This window comes from Sodiomyces alcalophilus (assembly GCF_042370955.1).
Source record: "Sodiomyces alcalophilus JCM 7366 unplaced genomic scaffold ACRALscaffold_7, whole genome shotgun sequence".
NCBI classification, from domain to species: Eukaryota; Fungi; Ascomycota; class Sordariomycetes; order Glomerellales; family Plectosphaerellaceae; genus Sodiomyces; species Sodiomyces alcalophilus.
The window spans coordinates 777838-795212 of NW_027263538.1; positions in this window are offsets into that span (position 1 = coordinate 777838).

Genomic DNA, 17375 nt, shown 5'->3' on the forward strand with positions numbered 1-17375 from the left:
AAAATATATATATAAAAAGTAGGACGACTACGAGATAGTATAAGGCGCCGAAGGGGTATCGGATATAAAATAAGAACTTAATTATAGGTTATAATAACCTTTTCTTTATAGTAACTAAATAAACGGCTTAAGCCCGACTAGTCCTAAAACTATTAGTATAAAGTTTAACGCTATTTTAGGCGATTATTACCGGCGATTACTTAGCGAGATAAAAGAAAAATTCAGTCACTAAAACTATAAAAATCGGTTTTATTATTAATAGCGGTATTCTTATCGTTATCGGGGGCCGATAGAGTAGCGGTGGCACGGCGATAAGGCGTGCGAATACGACGATAAGGAATATCCTCCTTATCGGAAAAGGCAAATATTAGCGGCGTATACTCGGCGTCGGTAGCCAGAGTATTAGTAGCCGATAAGGCGGTAGAAGCTTAATAATAAGCAGGACGGCGGGGATAAGCCGTAATAGGGCGAGAGGCAGGCTTAATAGCCTTATTAAAGCTATCGGCGAAAAGGTTATTATCGCTATTAGCGGAGGCAGTATAGCCATAGCAAGTAGCCGCTAAACTACTAGTAAAATAATATACTAGGGCAGGGCGTCGGGGGTTATTTATAGCCGCTAATAGGTCAGCGAGCCTATCCAGTAAAAGGAACGCCTTAAGGCCGCGTAAACGATCCTCCCGATTAAACGGGCAGTAGCTATTTATCGCTAAGTCCTTAATAAAAGAAATAAGCGACTTAACGTCGCGAAGGTCGCCCTTATAAGGAGGACGGGTTTAGTCTAGTAGCGCTAACGCTTCGGCGTTATTAATACGACTAAGATAGTATATAAAGTTAACCGTTATTAGGGAGCGTAAAGATAAAATCTTATCTAAAACTAATATCTACGACTAATAACTATTAGGAATATAGCCGAATAGTCGACGACTAGATAAGAGACTTATATCCTTAGCGGTAAGCTTTTTTTTACCGCGGTCTATAACCACGCGAAACCATTTATAGGCCTTAGAAATACGCTTATACAAGCGGCGCCAAGCTATCGGCGTTAAGTTATTATCTATTATATAAATACGCTTACTACTATTCTATAGTAACTAAGCAGCACCTAGTATAAAATCCGGGATCTAACGACTAATTAGTATAGGAAAAGCGCTAAAGGATCGGCGAACGTATAGTAATATATTTTTAATAACCGCGGGCATAAGCGATATAACGGCTAGCGCCGGTACCGTTACTAGCCTTATTAAAGTAATCGACGCTAATATAAGCGTCTAGCCGGGATATATAAAATAAACAGGGAGCCTCGTCCCTAATAGCCGATTCCTATCTATTATCGGTATTATATTAGAGCTCTCGGAGAGCCATAGCGACTTATAAATTAACCGACGATATTATAGCGACGGGTCGGCGTTATTATTAATGATATTAATAATAGAATAGAGATAAATAAGATAATCGCCGTGCGGTTAGCGATTATAATAATAGACTAAAGATAGTTATAAGAGGAGAATTAAGAGCTATAAGAAAATCACGCGAGGAACTATATACTTATCGCCGAACGGTTACCTAAGGTTAGGCATAATATCCGCGAAAGGTTAGATAACTATAGGCAATAATAAGTATCGCGGAGTTTCTATAGTAATATTCGGATAAATCATAAGGTATATAGTCGGCGATAGAACGCCGACGAATAAGTAAATAAAAGGAGCGGCCACTCTTTTTTCCTACGGGTTTTTAATAAGGGCTCGTATAGAACTAAATGGATATAATTAATCGCGATAAACGCGTAATTAAAGGTATCACGATAATATAAGTCTACGGGACCAGACTTATCAGGGGGGGGGCAGTGTAATAAGATAATCGTAGTCCCATCGGCATATAGTCGGACCGATAGCCGCGCACGGACCACCGATCCGAACCTATCTCTATACGTACGTTAAGGGATCAGTTTAATCCCTTAAGTTAAAGTCTTAATTTAAAGTCAGCGCTTAGTTAACGAATATACTACGATCGCTCTGCGATACTAAGCTATCAAGCCTTTTCTATGATATCTTTTCCTTAACTAAAGTCTACGGACTTTCCTTTCGTTACACTATCTAGTATTATAACTAAAACTCAAGACTTAAAGACTAAAGACTTAAAGGAAAAACCGTGACCGTATCGCTAACTAAGACTAACACGCGTTAATAGGCCGTTTATTTAGGCAGACCGGAACTACCCTCGAGCGCAGGGAAGGATAAAGTCCCCCACGCCGATTATATCCGCCTCCGAGCACTAATTAAAGAAAGGCGAAGCCGTTACTATACAGAACGGCTCCGCTAGGGCCAAAATAAATAACTAACTAATAGGCTAGCCGAAGGGAGGGTTACGCTTATTACGGGTCCGTATCTAGAGCTAAAGGTCCCGAGGAGACGGTCGCCGGGCCTCTGGAAGGGTCGGTAGTGGTCCGATTAAGGGAACGAAGCTATAGATAGGCAGGCGGGCCTACGGTCGGCTTTTCTGGATCGTCTAGATAACCAAAAAGGGAAGGATAATATAAATTATAATTATAATAGGTGATAAGTAACGATCGTGAAAGATCGGACAAAAAGCTAGCTAGATATAGTGGGTCTATTCCGAAGAATAGCCGCATACAAGACCAGATCTCTAGGACCGAGTAGTTACGTGATATCTAATGTCCTAACCCGGAACACGGGTCTGCCCCTCTATAGTAGTTATACGAAATAGTTATACAAAGTATATACGGTACTTTGCGTTGTTACGTAGACCCACTAAGACCCACTAATTACGGTCGGAATAGTAGGACTTACGGTTATTCCAGTTAAGCCCTTATTAAAGGAATTCTCGGATATATCTAAGCTAGCTATTAGCGCCGGGATCGCTACGTTTAAGCTTAAGATTAGCGACTATATATAATAAGTATTCGCCTATATAGTAGAAGGGCTAGACTAGGATATATTCCGAGGGAGGATATAGTTAGAATATAATAATATTATATACTACGCGAAGGATTATAGTTTATACTATAGAGTCGCCGATATTAACTTACGACTAATAGGCGAGGAAGAACTAGCTAATATATAAGCTATCCGCGAGGTAAGACTAGTCTTAGGATCCGTATTTATAGCTATAATATAAAGGATAAGGAGGGGGTTAAAAGGGAAAAGGAAAGACGAATTTAACGCCTTTATCGACGTTATTAGTATACGGGATATTAATAAGGCCCTCCGTAAAAAAGAGCTAGTAGATCCCCGAGACTATATCCCCGCGAGTATACTATAAGAGTTTAGCGACCTCTTTACGCCTAATAAGGCTAATAGCCTACCCCTTACCGACTAGGTATTAACTATAAAATCAGCTTAAAGCAAGGTCCCGATAGACGTAAGCCGACCCTATTATGGGGGCCCTTTTATATTCTATTAAGGGAGGAGTTATTAGTTCCTTAAAAAACACTTAATAACCTAATAGATAAAGGATTTATATAAACTAATAGCTCGGCGGCTACTACGCTGGTCCTATTTATTAAAAAGATAGGGGGCGGACTACGCTTTTACTACGATTATAGAGCCTTAAACACGATCACTTAATAAGATCGCTACCCCTCCCTTTAATCACTAAGACCCTATATAACTTAGCTAGTACGAAGTGGTTCACGAAGCTCGATATAATTATAGCCTTTTATAAGATTTATATAGCTCCCGGATATAAGAGTAAGACGGCCTTTAGGACGCGCTTCGGACTCTTTAAGTAGCTAGTATACCCTTTTAGACTAAGCGGCATACCCGCTACCTTCTAGCGTTATATTAACTAAACGTTATAAAAGTTCCTTAACGACTCTATTATAGTATATATCGATAATATCCTTATCTACTTAAGCAGATCTTATAAGGACTATAAAGCGAAGGTCTGGCTCATACTATATAGACTCGCGGATACTAGCCTAACCTTAGATCCGGCTAAGTATAAGTTTAGTATAACGATAGTAAAGTACCTAGGGTTTATTATTACCGTGGATAAAGGAGTATCCTATAACCCTAAGAAGTTAAAGACTATCCGCGATTAGGAGGCTCCTACCTCCGTAAAAGGGGTACGGAGTTTCTTAGGGTTCGCGAACTACTATCGAATATCTATCTACGACTTTATAGGTATCACGGCGCCCCTCTCGGTACTAATAAAAGAGGACCGGCTCTTTAGGTAGGGGGCTAAAGAAAATACTACCTTTAAGGAGCTAAAACGACTTTTCTAGATAAAACTCGTCCTATAATTATAGAATCTAGATTATAAGACTACATTAGAGACTAACTACTTAGGTTATATACTAGGTAGTATCCTATCCTAGGTAAACGAATAAGGACGTCGCTATATAGTCGCGTACTACTCGTATAAGCTTACCCCAGCGGAGTATAACTACCCTATTCACGATAAGGAAATATTAGTAATTATAAGCTATATACTCGCCTAAAAGGCAGAAGTAACTAGCTATAAATATTTTATAATATTATCGGACTATAAGGCGCTCGAGTACTTTATAACTAAACGGTCCCTTACTAAGAAGCAAAGCCGCTAAGCAAGTAAACTAGCCTAGTTTAACTTTATACTAGAGTACCGGCGAGGTATTAAGAACTTCGCGGCGGATACGCTCTTTTATCGCTAATAAGATACCCCGAAGGATAACTCGGATAATTAAGAATAAGGATAAGTAATTTAACTAATACCTAACTCCGTGATCCCTATAATAGCCCTGAGCCGGTCGTATAGAGGATATCTATTAAACGCGTATTCGAAGTAAATAAAGACGTTTAGCGACTTTAGGATAAAACTATAGCGACTAACCCTTAGTATTAAGGGGTCCTCGCCGCGATCACTATAAGAGCTTATAGCTTCGACCCGTCCCTTAGACTATAACTATAGATCGCGGAGTACTTACTTAACCCCGTAGGATATATAACCTTCTAGGATCGTCTTTAGGTACTAAGCTCTAAAAAAGACTCGCCGCTAAAGGGACACTTAGTATAAGCGATCTATAACTCTATTATCGGCGGCTACCCGGGTAAGGAGAATATAATCGCTATAATAGCCCCGTAGTTCTTCTAGCCGGGTATAAATAACGATATACGGAAGTTTATCCCTTATAGAGGGGCAGACCCGTGTTCCGGGTTAGGACGTTGGATATCACGTGACTACTCGGTCCTAGAGATCTGGTCTTATATACGGCTATTCTTCGGAATAGACCTACTATATCTAGCTAGCTTTTCGTCTGATCTTTCACGATCGTTACCTATTACCTATTATAATTATAATTTATATTATCCTTCCCTTTTTAGTTATCTAGACGATCCAGAAAAGCCGACTATAGGCCCGCCTACCTATCTATAGCTTCGTTCCCCTAATCGGACCACTGCCGACCCTTTTAGAGGCCCGGCGACCGTCTCCTCGGGACCTTTAGCTCTAGATACGGACCCGTAACGAGCCTAACCCTCCCTTCGGCTAGCCTATTAGTTAGTTGTTTGTTTTAGCCCTAGCGGAGCCGTTCTATATAGTAACGGCTTCGCCTTTCTTTAATTAATGCTTAGAGGCGGATATAATCGGTGTAGGGGACTTTATCCTTCCTTACGCTCGAGGGTAGTTCCGGCCTGCCTAAACGAATAGCCTGTTAACGCGTGTTGGTCTTAGTTAGCGATACGGTCACGGTTTTCCCTTTAAGTCTTTGGTCTTTAAGTCTTAAGTTTTAGTCACGATACCAGATAGCTTTGGTTTTAGATATAGCTTTGGATACGGTATAGGTTTAGATATAATACGGTTTTGGATATAGATTTACCCTCTAATAGCGGCCGAAGGGCTTAAATTAAGGCCCGGAAGAATAGCGCGTTATATAGGTATTAGAAAAGAAGAAAAGGATTTTAATACGAGTTCTGATTCCGGATATAATATAGCGATAACGATAAAAATAATAAAAATAAAAACAGTTTCCCGGGGCCCGAGTCTCCGGAAAAGCGATCCTGATAGTGCTTCGGAAAAGTAAAGACTGCCTGCTTAGAAAGAATAGTCTATCCCGACACAGAGGCTGCCTATAGATTAATAGCTATAACCTATCCCGGCGTAGAGACTATCTACGGATTAATTATCCGATACTAGTTCCGATTCGACGGGTCCTAGTACTATGGATACGGAAGAGTAGAGACTGCCTGCTTAGAAAGAATAGTCCCCCGAACCGACGCAGAGACTGCCTATATATTAATAGTCGAATATAAAAAGGAAGACGCCTTAGCGTCGAAAAAGGAGGATATATACCGGTAGCCAGGGTTAAAGCCGCGTATAGGATATATTCCTGTTCCTCTTAATCGGGTTAACCTCCTATTTTAAGGTCCTTATAAGAGTCGCGCTAAAGGCGTGTAAGGTAGCCCTATAAAAGCTTTATTCCTTAAGGTCCTGCTATAATAGTTATGATATCTTTTTACCGTTTACTTCCCGTTTATCTAATTAGACTAATAGTAACGTTATTATATATAGGTAGCCCTCTATTCCGGGTAGCCGAAGTAGTAGTCGGAAAAGCCGCCGCCGCGGTAAAAGTATAACTCTATAGAAAAGTCCTATTCGCTAGTATAGCTCTGCTATTTAGTAGTAGAGTTAGGAAGAGAGTCCCGCCGCCTAGTATATTCCTATTCGCTTAATCAGGTGCTATTCCTACGGTTAGGAAGGTTATTATCGGTGTATATACCCGAAAAGCCCCGTTAGCTCCGTGATCCGGAAAAGCTATAATAGCTCCGCGCTTTAGAAAGACTAGCGCGTTAAGTCCGTTAATCCCGTTATTCCGGCACTAAGCTCTTATACTAGCTCTGCCGCCTTTACTGATTCTAAGGCACCGGTTCCGAAGAGTCCTCCTATAGACTCTATAATAAAGGAATCTGCTGTTATTATTACCGCTACCACCGCCCCTCCCGCCGTTCCTTTAGTCTAGAGTCCTCCCGTGGACTCTATAAAGGAGAGCCCTGTTAGCTTTATAGCCCCGAAGAGTCTGCTTACCGCCGATTAGACTATCGGCACGATCGGCTTTATAACGGTAGATTAGGCGGTTAAATCTATTCCTATTAATTAGCCTAATCCGCCTACCGACCGCCCTGCCTTTAGTCCTATTCCTACCGATTAGGCCTACCTGCTTTCCTTTTTACCTGCCGACTTTAAAATTAGTTATCCGGTATAGTATACGTATTACGCTAATCCGTACTTCTAGGAAAAGATTAAGTAGATCTTCGGAGACTCCCTTAAAGGTACGCTTAAAAAGGTATATACGTAGATCGATAAATAGATAGTAGAGGCGATCGAAAAGGCGCGACGAGAGCAGAGTCTTTATAATAGGCGTTAACGTTTTCTTTAATGGATTTGCCTTTAGGGCCGAGGGATTTTTCCTTATTATTTTCCTCCCTCCTCCTACCTCTTTTCCCTTTTTCCTTTTCCTTTTTTCCCGCCTTTCCCTTCGCCTAATCAGGGTAATAGAATCGTTTTCGGAAATAAAAATCGTATACGTGGAGTCTATAGGAGCTTTCCTAGTTCCTAACGGGGGCCGTGTTCGTGGACTTATATCTAGGGCCGGATTTTTCTTTTCCCGAAGCTGCTCCGTTAACCTAATTAGGACCTTTTTATTGTTTTTAGGGTTATTTAGAAAGCTGCCCTCGAGGGGGACCTCTTCGTATAGCTTTAGGGCCGATTAATATATAGTCCTGCCCTCCCTTGATTTTACCCTGCTCGCCTTTTTTCTTTTCTACACGAATACCTTAATGTAGCCCGTTATTTATATAGAAAGCTGTACGCGCAGGAGCTTCTTCGTATAGCTTTAGGGCCGATAGATAACTAGGCCCGGGGCCTAGCCTATAAGTCTATAGGAGCAGCCTGCCGGTTTTTTAGCCTTTTCTTTTAACTATATCTTTTATAGTTTTTTACTATTTCTTTTACTCGTAACTATATTAGCCTAATTAGGATAAGCCGAATCGAATAGTGCCGATTTTAATTAGTTTAACCTGCTAGGTATTAAGTTATAGTTAGTTTAGTGGTACGCGTTAGATATCTTTATTATCTCTTTCGAAGCAGACTATATACCACTAATACCGCCTACTCTTTTTAATCCTGCCTGCCGTTTTCTACCGGTAGAGTTATTACCGACTTTTTCTTTATTTTTCCTCTTTTCCTCCTCTTTTTATTACTTTTCTTTTCCCTAATATCTTTATTCCTTTAATCGGCCCGAGCCTAATCCGCCTATATATAGTTAATCTAATTAATCCTATTAATCCTATTAATCCTATTAATCCTATTAATCCTATTAATCCTATTAATCCTATTAATCCTATTAATCCTATTAATCCTATTAATCCTATTAATCCTATTAATCCTATTAATCCTATTACTCCTATTAATCCTATTAATCCTATTAATCCGATTAATCTAGTTAATCACGTTAATCCTGCTCTTCTTTTTCCTATTACTTTAAGCCCGGCCACGATACTACCGCCTCGAAGATCCTGCCGCGATTCCTACTATAAAATAACGAATCGACCTACTTCCCGCGTACCATGCTACGCCGCTAAAAAGATCCGACCTGCGTGCTTTACGCCTACGAACCAAGAAGTGGACTGCCTGCCTTAATATAGGTAGTGGAAAGAGATAGATATACTCTACGCCGTCCCCTGGTTCTACGTTCTACGTCGTTAATCTTTTACTAGGGCCGCCGCGTTACCTTATTCCTTACTACGGAACCGAAAAGGCCGCCGCCTACCCTGTATATACGTCCGTTATTATAGTCTTCTTAAAGACTACGCTAGGGCCGCCGCCTATTTACCGCCGCCGCCGCGTTACTTATTCCTTATACGGAACCGAGGAAGCCGCCGCCGCCGCCTAGCTTACGCACAAAGGACCTATAAGGTCACCTCCTTAAGGTTACCGTCCTTCGAGCCCGCGTCTTCGAGAGACGTCTCTAGGAATATATACGCGCGAGGAAAGATACGGAAGCTATTACTATATAGGCTATTTATAGGTGCCCTGATTAGGGTAATAGAGATATATTTAGGATAGTTATGCTATTAGTTACTTATTTATAATAAAATTATTAAGACTACGGGGCGTGGCTTAATAATTTAGGGCCGATTATAGAGGGGCAGACCCGTGTTCCGGGTCAGGATATTGGATATCACGTGACTACTCGGTCCTAGGGATCTGGTCTTATATACGGCTATTCTTCGGAATAGACCCACTATATCTAGCTAGCTTTTTATCTGATCTTTTATAATCGTTACCTATTACCTATTATAATTATAATTTATATTATCCTTCCCTTTTTGGTTATCTAGACGATCCAGAAAAGCCGACTATAGGCCCGCCTGCCTATCTATAGCTTCGTTCCCCTGATCGGACTACTGCCGACCCTTTTAGAGGCCCGGCGACCGTCTCCTTAGGACCTTTAGCTCTAGATACGGACCCGTGACGAGCCTAACCCTCCCTTCGGCTAGCTTATTGGTTGGTTATTTGTTTTGGCCCTAGCGGAGCCGTTCTGTATAGTGACGGCTTCGCCTTTCTTTACTATAACTATAACCCGTATAATATAAGTAATTAATAGCGGAACGCGAAGCGCGGGTTATTAAAACCATTACCTATACTAAAGCGAATCCGTAGCTACCTCGCGATAGACTTTATAACGGACCTGCCACCTACCGGTAAGGGTAAGGCGCGTTTCCTATAGGTAATTATAGACCGGCTAATAAAATTAGTAATATTAAAAGCGATAAAGACAGAGCATTAAAAAAATTACATTATAAATTACATTATATTATATATAATGTAATTTTTCTGAAATAAATTACATTATATGTAATGTAATTTGTAATGTAATTTTGTAATATAAGGGGAAAAATTACACTTTTTTTAGCATAGTTTTTCTATATATGAAACGATATATACGAGTTAAATCAGTATATCTTCTATATCCTAAATAGGCTATAATATACTATAGATATTTATAGTTAGATATATATATATATAGGGATACTTGTAATACTATATATTCTATATAATATGGCTTAAGATAGTTCTATAACTAGCTATTCTTATACTAGGTACCATAAACACTTAATATAAAGCTATAATATTAGCCGAGATATATCTTAATATAAGTTATACTACTCAGAGTAGCTTAATAACAGCAGGCTATAGTATATATTCTAGGGAACTATACTTTATTAATACTTTCCTAATTTAAATAAACTATCTAAATTCATAAATATATAATAGTAATCTTATTATAAGGGATACGATAGTTATAAAGCCTATTAATCTAGTTAATAAGCCATAGCATAAGTCTAGTTTATATAACTATTTATTTTATTAAATAAAGCCTTATAGATTATTAAACTTATTATAATAAAAGGAAAGTCCGTAGAATTTAGTAAAGGAAAGGATATTATAGAAAAGGCTTAATAGGTTTGAATCGTAGAGTAGTCGTTATATTATTATTAACTAAGCGCTGACTTTTAAATAAGACATTAACTTAAGGCATTAAACTATATCTCTTAATACCTATAATGATATAGGTTCAGATTAGTAGTCTATATCTGGCTATCGGTCTAATTATATACTAACAGCTCTACGATCGTCTTATTATACTTATTTATATAGAAAGACGTATATCTGGTATTATAATAGTTGCCTTTATTCTAGGACTAATATAGAGTAGCTTCCTTTTATAAATAGCTATTACTATATATACATATTATCTTATTTATATAATCACATTATACTTTCCCGAATTAGAACTATTAGTCTTAAAGCCTATAGTGTAACTTAATGATTTTAAAATAATGATTTATATAGCGTATCTTTGAAATTAGTCTTATTACTGTTTTTTATTTAATACTATGTCTTTTCCCTGGCTTATATAATATCCACTTTGCTATAATTCCAATAGTTCTATAATACGTATATTCACGTAGTATAATATTCTTTTATAATATTATATATCTATTCCTGAAATATTTTATACGGTAAGGCTATTAGGCGTTAAAAAAATAAGAATAAATAATATAGCTATAGATATAGAATACCCCGATATATTAAGATTAAATAAAAAGTAGTTTTATATATATATTAATTTTTATACTATCTTAACTTACCAAGACAAAAATATATTAAACGATATCTTATTCTTTTAGTCTATATATTAATTTCGATTATAAGATAGTACTTCTCTACCTAATATACTTACCTCTTCTGAATAAGGTAACACTGCTAGAGCTTTAGATCAATATCTTATATACATTCTTCTATAGCTATATACTTAAATCATTAAGTTTATATCGCCTTTATTCTATATATATATGTATATATATATATATATATATACGTATGTATATAATAAGTATTTAATATGCTAATATTATTAATATAAGTATATCAGTATGTCACTACCAGACTGATCACTACTAGTATTAATTAAATATTTTACTTATATCATTAGTTAATATTTAATATACATATAATATAGTAAATAAGAAATATCTTAGTATATATATATAAGTATATCTAGTAGTATCTATTATCTAGTCTTATTAGTACTACCCTAGTTAGAGTAACTAAGTCCCGTAGTATAATTAACTATACCTTATAACAAATAATAAGTTTCTGTTTCTAGCTAGCTATAGAGACCTTTACTATATAGTCTACCGAGGTTTAGACAATAATATCTTGAATACTTGGACTATTAGTTTCTAAGTAGTAAAACTATTCTATATAGTGAGTCTATGATACTTAGAAGTATAATAGCTTAGTAAATGCTTTTATATTTAAGATATAAAGTATTTACTATTTAATATTTAATATAATTGTATTACTAGACTTAGTATATATACTACCTTATATATTTATATTTATACTTAATTATACTTATTCTATATATATACTGTATATTATAGTGATACCTGCTATTAATAACTATTATATAGCTGGAGATAGAAGAATCAGGAGTATGAATATATATATATCCTTATCCTAAGTTTGTTATATTAAATTAATAACGTGGCTATACCTTAATTATTAATATATATAGTGAATAATATAAAGATATAGGATATAAGAAGAGATAAAAGTATATTATAGAATATTATAATCTATAATATAATAAAGGGGATATTCCGTAATAAAGAGCCTACTATATAACATCAAGAACACTTTACTAAGTTTACTATCTAATAAGTAGGACCTTACTGCTACTGCTTTAATATAGCTGTCTCTTTATCTCCTTTATATATATATATCTGCTACGTCTCCCTTTATTTCTATCTTTCTTCGTCTCCTAGTTAGCTATTATACTCTATAGTTATTACTAAATACTATCGAATACTAATCGACTTAATTCACTCTACTTCTAATCACTTTAGTACCTATTATGGCTCTGTTTTTAATCTATGGTTTTATATTAAGCTTATGGATTATATCTTAATTCTAAAATATTATACCGTAAGTATAGAATCTAGCCTTTCCTTAGCCCTAGGCTTATATAAGCCTCTTTTAGTAGACTGGAAGTAAAGTTACTCTAATAATAGCTTTTTATAATATTATATAGAGTATATTATAGTAATAAGTTAGTCCTGATATATATACTATATAATAGCTAATTAAACTTTATTAAATTAGTTATTTTTTATAAATACTATTAAACTACTATACGAAAGCTGGACTTTAGTTAGCTGCTTATATCTAGGAGTCGAAATTATAATACTAGTATTTTAATACTCAAAAGATAGTATAATATTAATTTTTAAAAGGTATTAAGAAGATAACCCCCTAAAGTATAAGACTATAGTAAAGATATTAGTCCTATACTCTTCTTAAGCTTATAATATCCCCTTAAAGTATATTAAAAAAGATATATCTTTATATATTAAGTGTTATAACCCTATACCTTTACTATATATATAGAAATATAAGTACTTATACTATAACTTATAGTCTACACTACTTAGTATAGTCCTAGGATAGTATATATAGTATTATATATACTATATATCCTAAAATACCCTCTTAATCTATATATAGGAAAAGTGTAATGTTTCCCCTAACATTACAAAATTACATTACAAATTACATTACATGTAATGTAATTTTTTCTGGATAAATTATATTACATTACATGTAATTTGTAATGTAATTTGTAATTTGTAATTTTTCTTTAATGCTCTGGATAAAGATAATAAAAATAGAAGCCTACGCAGAACGCTTCCTAAACTACTATTTTAGGTTCTATAGTATACCCCTCTTAATCGTTAATAGCTAAGGCTTAAACTAAACTAGCAGGTTCTAGCGATACTTTTATAAACTTATAAGGATTAAATAGCGACTTAGTATAGCTTATGGCCCTTAAACTAACGGAGGACCTAAGAAAATAAACTAAGATATCTAGGCCTACCTCTACGCCTTTATATATTATTCCTAGGATAATTAGGGTCGCCTATTACCTATTATATAGTTATTACATAATAGTAGGAAGAGCTTAATAACCTAGCTAAGTCCCTTTTTTCCTAGAATACGGGTTTTATATCGACCCTATATAAGTCCACGACTCTTTACCCGTATACCTAAAGGAGGCCGCCGCCTATAATCTACTAAGCCGCTTATAAGGGGCTATAGAATTCGTATAGGTAGCTATAGCTTCGAAATAACTTTAAAATAAGGAAACCGCCAATAAGCGGCGACTCCTAATAAAACGCTTTAAAATAAGGGACCTCGCCTACCTATCTATAGCTAACTACTCTATATCTAGGCCTTTAAAGAAGCTAAGCTAGTTATACTAGAAGTATAGGATAACAAAAGTAATTAACTTTTATATTATTAAACTAGATATATCCTCGGGGATATATCCCTGCTTCTATATTGATATCCTAAAGCGAGCTAGCCGTGACCCCCTCCCTAAATAAATCATAACCGACCCCTAGCCCGAACCGATCTAGGACGCCCTTTATAGCGATAAGGAGTAGGAAATAAAGAGTATCCTATACGCATAGAAGGAGCGGTAAGGTCGCGGCGTGTAACACGAAGTACTAGTATACTAGGAGGGATATGCGGAACCCACTTAGGAACCACTAGACGCTATATAGGAAACTAAGGCGTTAAACACCTTTAAAGCAGAATACGGCCCCGCTAATAAAAATAATAGACCCTTACACGAATATACTACAAGGAATACGCGAGGATAAAAAGAACTTAATATAAGGAGGGTATGACTTATAGCCGTAAGTTAATTAAAGGGGGGGAATTTACCAGCCCCCCCCGCGGTATCTAAAAAGTCAGGTAGTACATTTATAAAGGACTTTAATTAGCGGTATTATTATCTAAGCCGCCCTTATTACCGTTACTATTATTACCGGTAATATAATTACTACCCCCTAAAAGGCGGTAAGAATGCCCTCTAGGAGGCGCGTTATCGCGGCGCCCTAGTCGCGAACCTCCTAGCGGAGGACCTTTACCTTATAGCGGAGACCCTCGCTATTATTAATAGGGGCGGAGGCGGATGCGGCGCTAGTAATAATAGCGGCGGGGGTAGGGGCTACCTTAGATAATATAAAGGGGCAGACCCGTGTTCCGGGTCAGGACGTTAGATATCACGTGACCATATACGCGGTCCTAGGGATCTGGTCTTATATACGGCTATTCTTCGGAATAGACCCACTATATCTAGCTAGCTTTTCGTCCGATCTTTCACGATCATCACCTATCACCTATTATAATTATAATTTGCATTATCCTTCCTTTTCCGGATATCTAGACGATCCAGAAAAGCCGACTATAGGCCCGCCTGCCTATCTAGCTATTCGTTCCCCTAATCGGACCACTACCGACCCTTCTAAAGGCCCGGCGACCATCTCCTCGGGACCCGTTTAGCTCTAGATACGGACCCGTGACAAGCCTAACCCTCCCTTCGGCTAGCTTATTAGTTAGTTATTTATTTTAGCCCTAGCAGAGCCGTTCTGTATAGTAACGGCTTCGCCTTTCTTTAATTAGTGCTCGGAGGCGGATATAATCGGCGTGAGGGATCTTATCTATCCTACGCACAATGGTAGTTCCGGCCTGCCTAAACGAACCGCCTATCACGTTATTAATACGATACGGTCACGGTTTGCTTTATTCTGTTTTAAGTCTTTAAGTCTTCGGTCTTTAGTCTTCGGTTTTTAAGTCTTTAAGTCTTAGGTTTTAGATATAGCTTCGGTTACGGTATGGTTTTAGATACAGCATAGCTTTAGATACGATACGGTTTTTAGATATAGATTTATCCTCTAATAGCGGCCAAAGGGCTTAAGTCAAGGCCCGGAAGAATAGCGCGTTACGTGGGCACCCGAGAAAGAGAAGGTTACGATACGAGTTCTGATTCTGGATACGATATAGCTATAATAACAAAAATAATAAAAACACTATATACAATAAAAACGCTAAAAACAGTATCCCGGAGCCCGAGTCTCCGGAACAGCGATCCCGATAATACTTCGGAAAAGCAGAGGCTGCCTGCTTATTAACAGCTATAATGTATCCCGATATAGAGACTGCCTACACACTAATAGTCCTATAGATCCGGTTCGACGGTCCCGAGTACCACGGATCCGGAAGAGCAGAGACTGCCTGCTTAGAAAGAACAGTCTATCCCGACGCAGAGACTGCCTGTATACTAATAGTCCTATAGATCCGGTTTGACGGTCCTGAGTACCACGGATCCGGAAAAGCAGAGACTACCTGCTTATTAATAGTCCTAATATAAGAGGAAGACGCCTTAGCGTCATAAAAGGAGGATACATACCGGTAGACGCGCGTGGGATATATTCTTGTTTTGCCTAATCGGCTTAACCTCCTGTTTTAATGTCGTCGCGAGAGTCACGCTAAAGGCGTGCGAGGCAGCCCTGTAAAAGCTTTATTCTCTAAGGTCCTACCGCGATAGTCACGATATCTTTTTACCGTTTACTTCCCGTTTGTCTAATCAGACTAATAGTAATATCGCTTATAGGTAATTTAGCCTAAGCCGGAGCAGTAGTCGGAAAAGCCGCCGCCGTGGCAGAAGTATGACTCTATGGAAGAGTCCCGTTTAGTAAAAGAGTCCCGCTGCCCGGCACGATCCTGTTCGCCTAATTAGGTGCTATTCCTGCGGTTAGGAAGGTTACCGAAGGCGTATATACCTAAAGAGCCCTGTTGGCTCTATGATCCGGAAGAGCTATAATAGCTCCGCGCTTTAGAAGAACTAGCGCGTTAAGTCTATTAATCCTATTCCGGCGCCGAGCTCCCGTGCTAGCTCTGCTATGCCCGAGGCAAAAAGCTCCCGTGCTAGCTCCCCTGCCTTTACCGATTCCGTGGCACCGGTTCTAAAGAGTCCTCCCGTAGACTCTATAACAAAGGAGCCTACCGCCCCTCCTCCCGTTCCTCTAATCCAGAGTCCTCCCGTGGACTCTATAAAAAAGAAGACGCCCACCGCCCCTGCTATAAAGAAGAGCCCTATTAGCTTTATCGTTCCGAAGAGTCCCCCCGCTATAGACTCCGTGACGGAGGAACCTACCGTTACCGCTACTACCGCCCCTCCTGTTCCTCTAGTCTAGAGTCCTTCTATAGACTCCGCCGTTCCCGCCGTTCCCTCTATCCTACCGTAGAGCTCCCGTGCTAGCTCTACCGCGCCCACCGTTCCTATAATAAAAAAGAGTCCTCCTATGGACTCTACTACTCCCGCTATTCTTACCGTCCCGCCCCGCCTACCTCTAGGCTTAGAAGAGATAATAAAGGTATACGTTAATAAGTATACGGAAAAGGCCGAAGAAGAGGAGCGGCGATATACTATAGGCCTGCCTCCTGCTATAAAGACCGTTACTACTAATCCGTTTATTAACCTCCTTACCCGCCTACCTAAGTAGACGGGTTTCCTTCTACCCGATAGCTTCGAAAATCCTTATCTATAATGGTATATAGGCTATTATAGTCTATTAAGCCGGCCATAAATCGAATAGTTATTCGGTAGCTCCCTTAAAAAGGAGGTAAAGATAGCAGAGATATAAGCTTTATAATAGGTAATTAATATAATGGAAGCAGAGGTATAGTAAAAGCAGAGTCTCTATAAGCGTTAACGTCTTCTTCTTTTCGGTGGATTCGCCTCTAGGGCCAAGGGACTTTTCCTTACTACCTCTTCCTCCCTCCTCCTACCTCTTTTCCCTTTTCCTTTTCCCGCCTCCTTTCCCTTTTTCCTTTTCCTCTTTTTCCCTCCACCTATTCCTTTGCCTAATCAGGGTAATAAAATCGTTTTCGGAAGCAGAAGACGTGCGTGGACTCCTTGGGAGCTGCTTTTCTAGTTCCTGACGGGGGCCGTGTTTATAGAC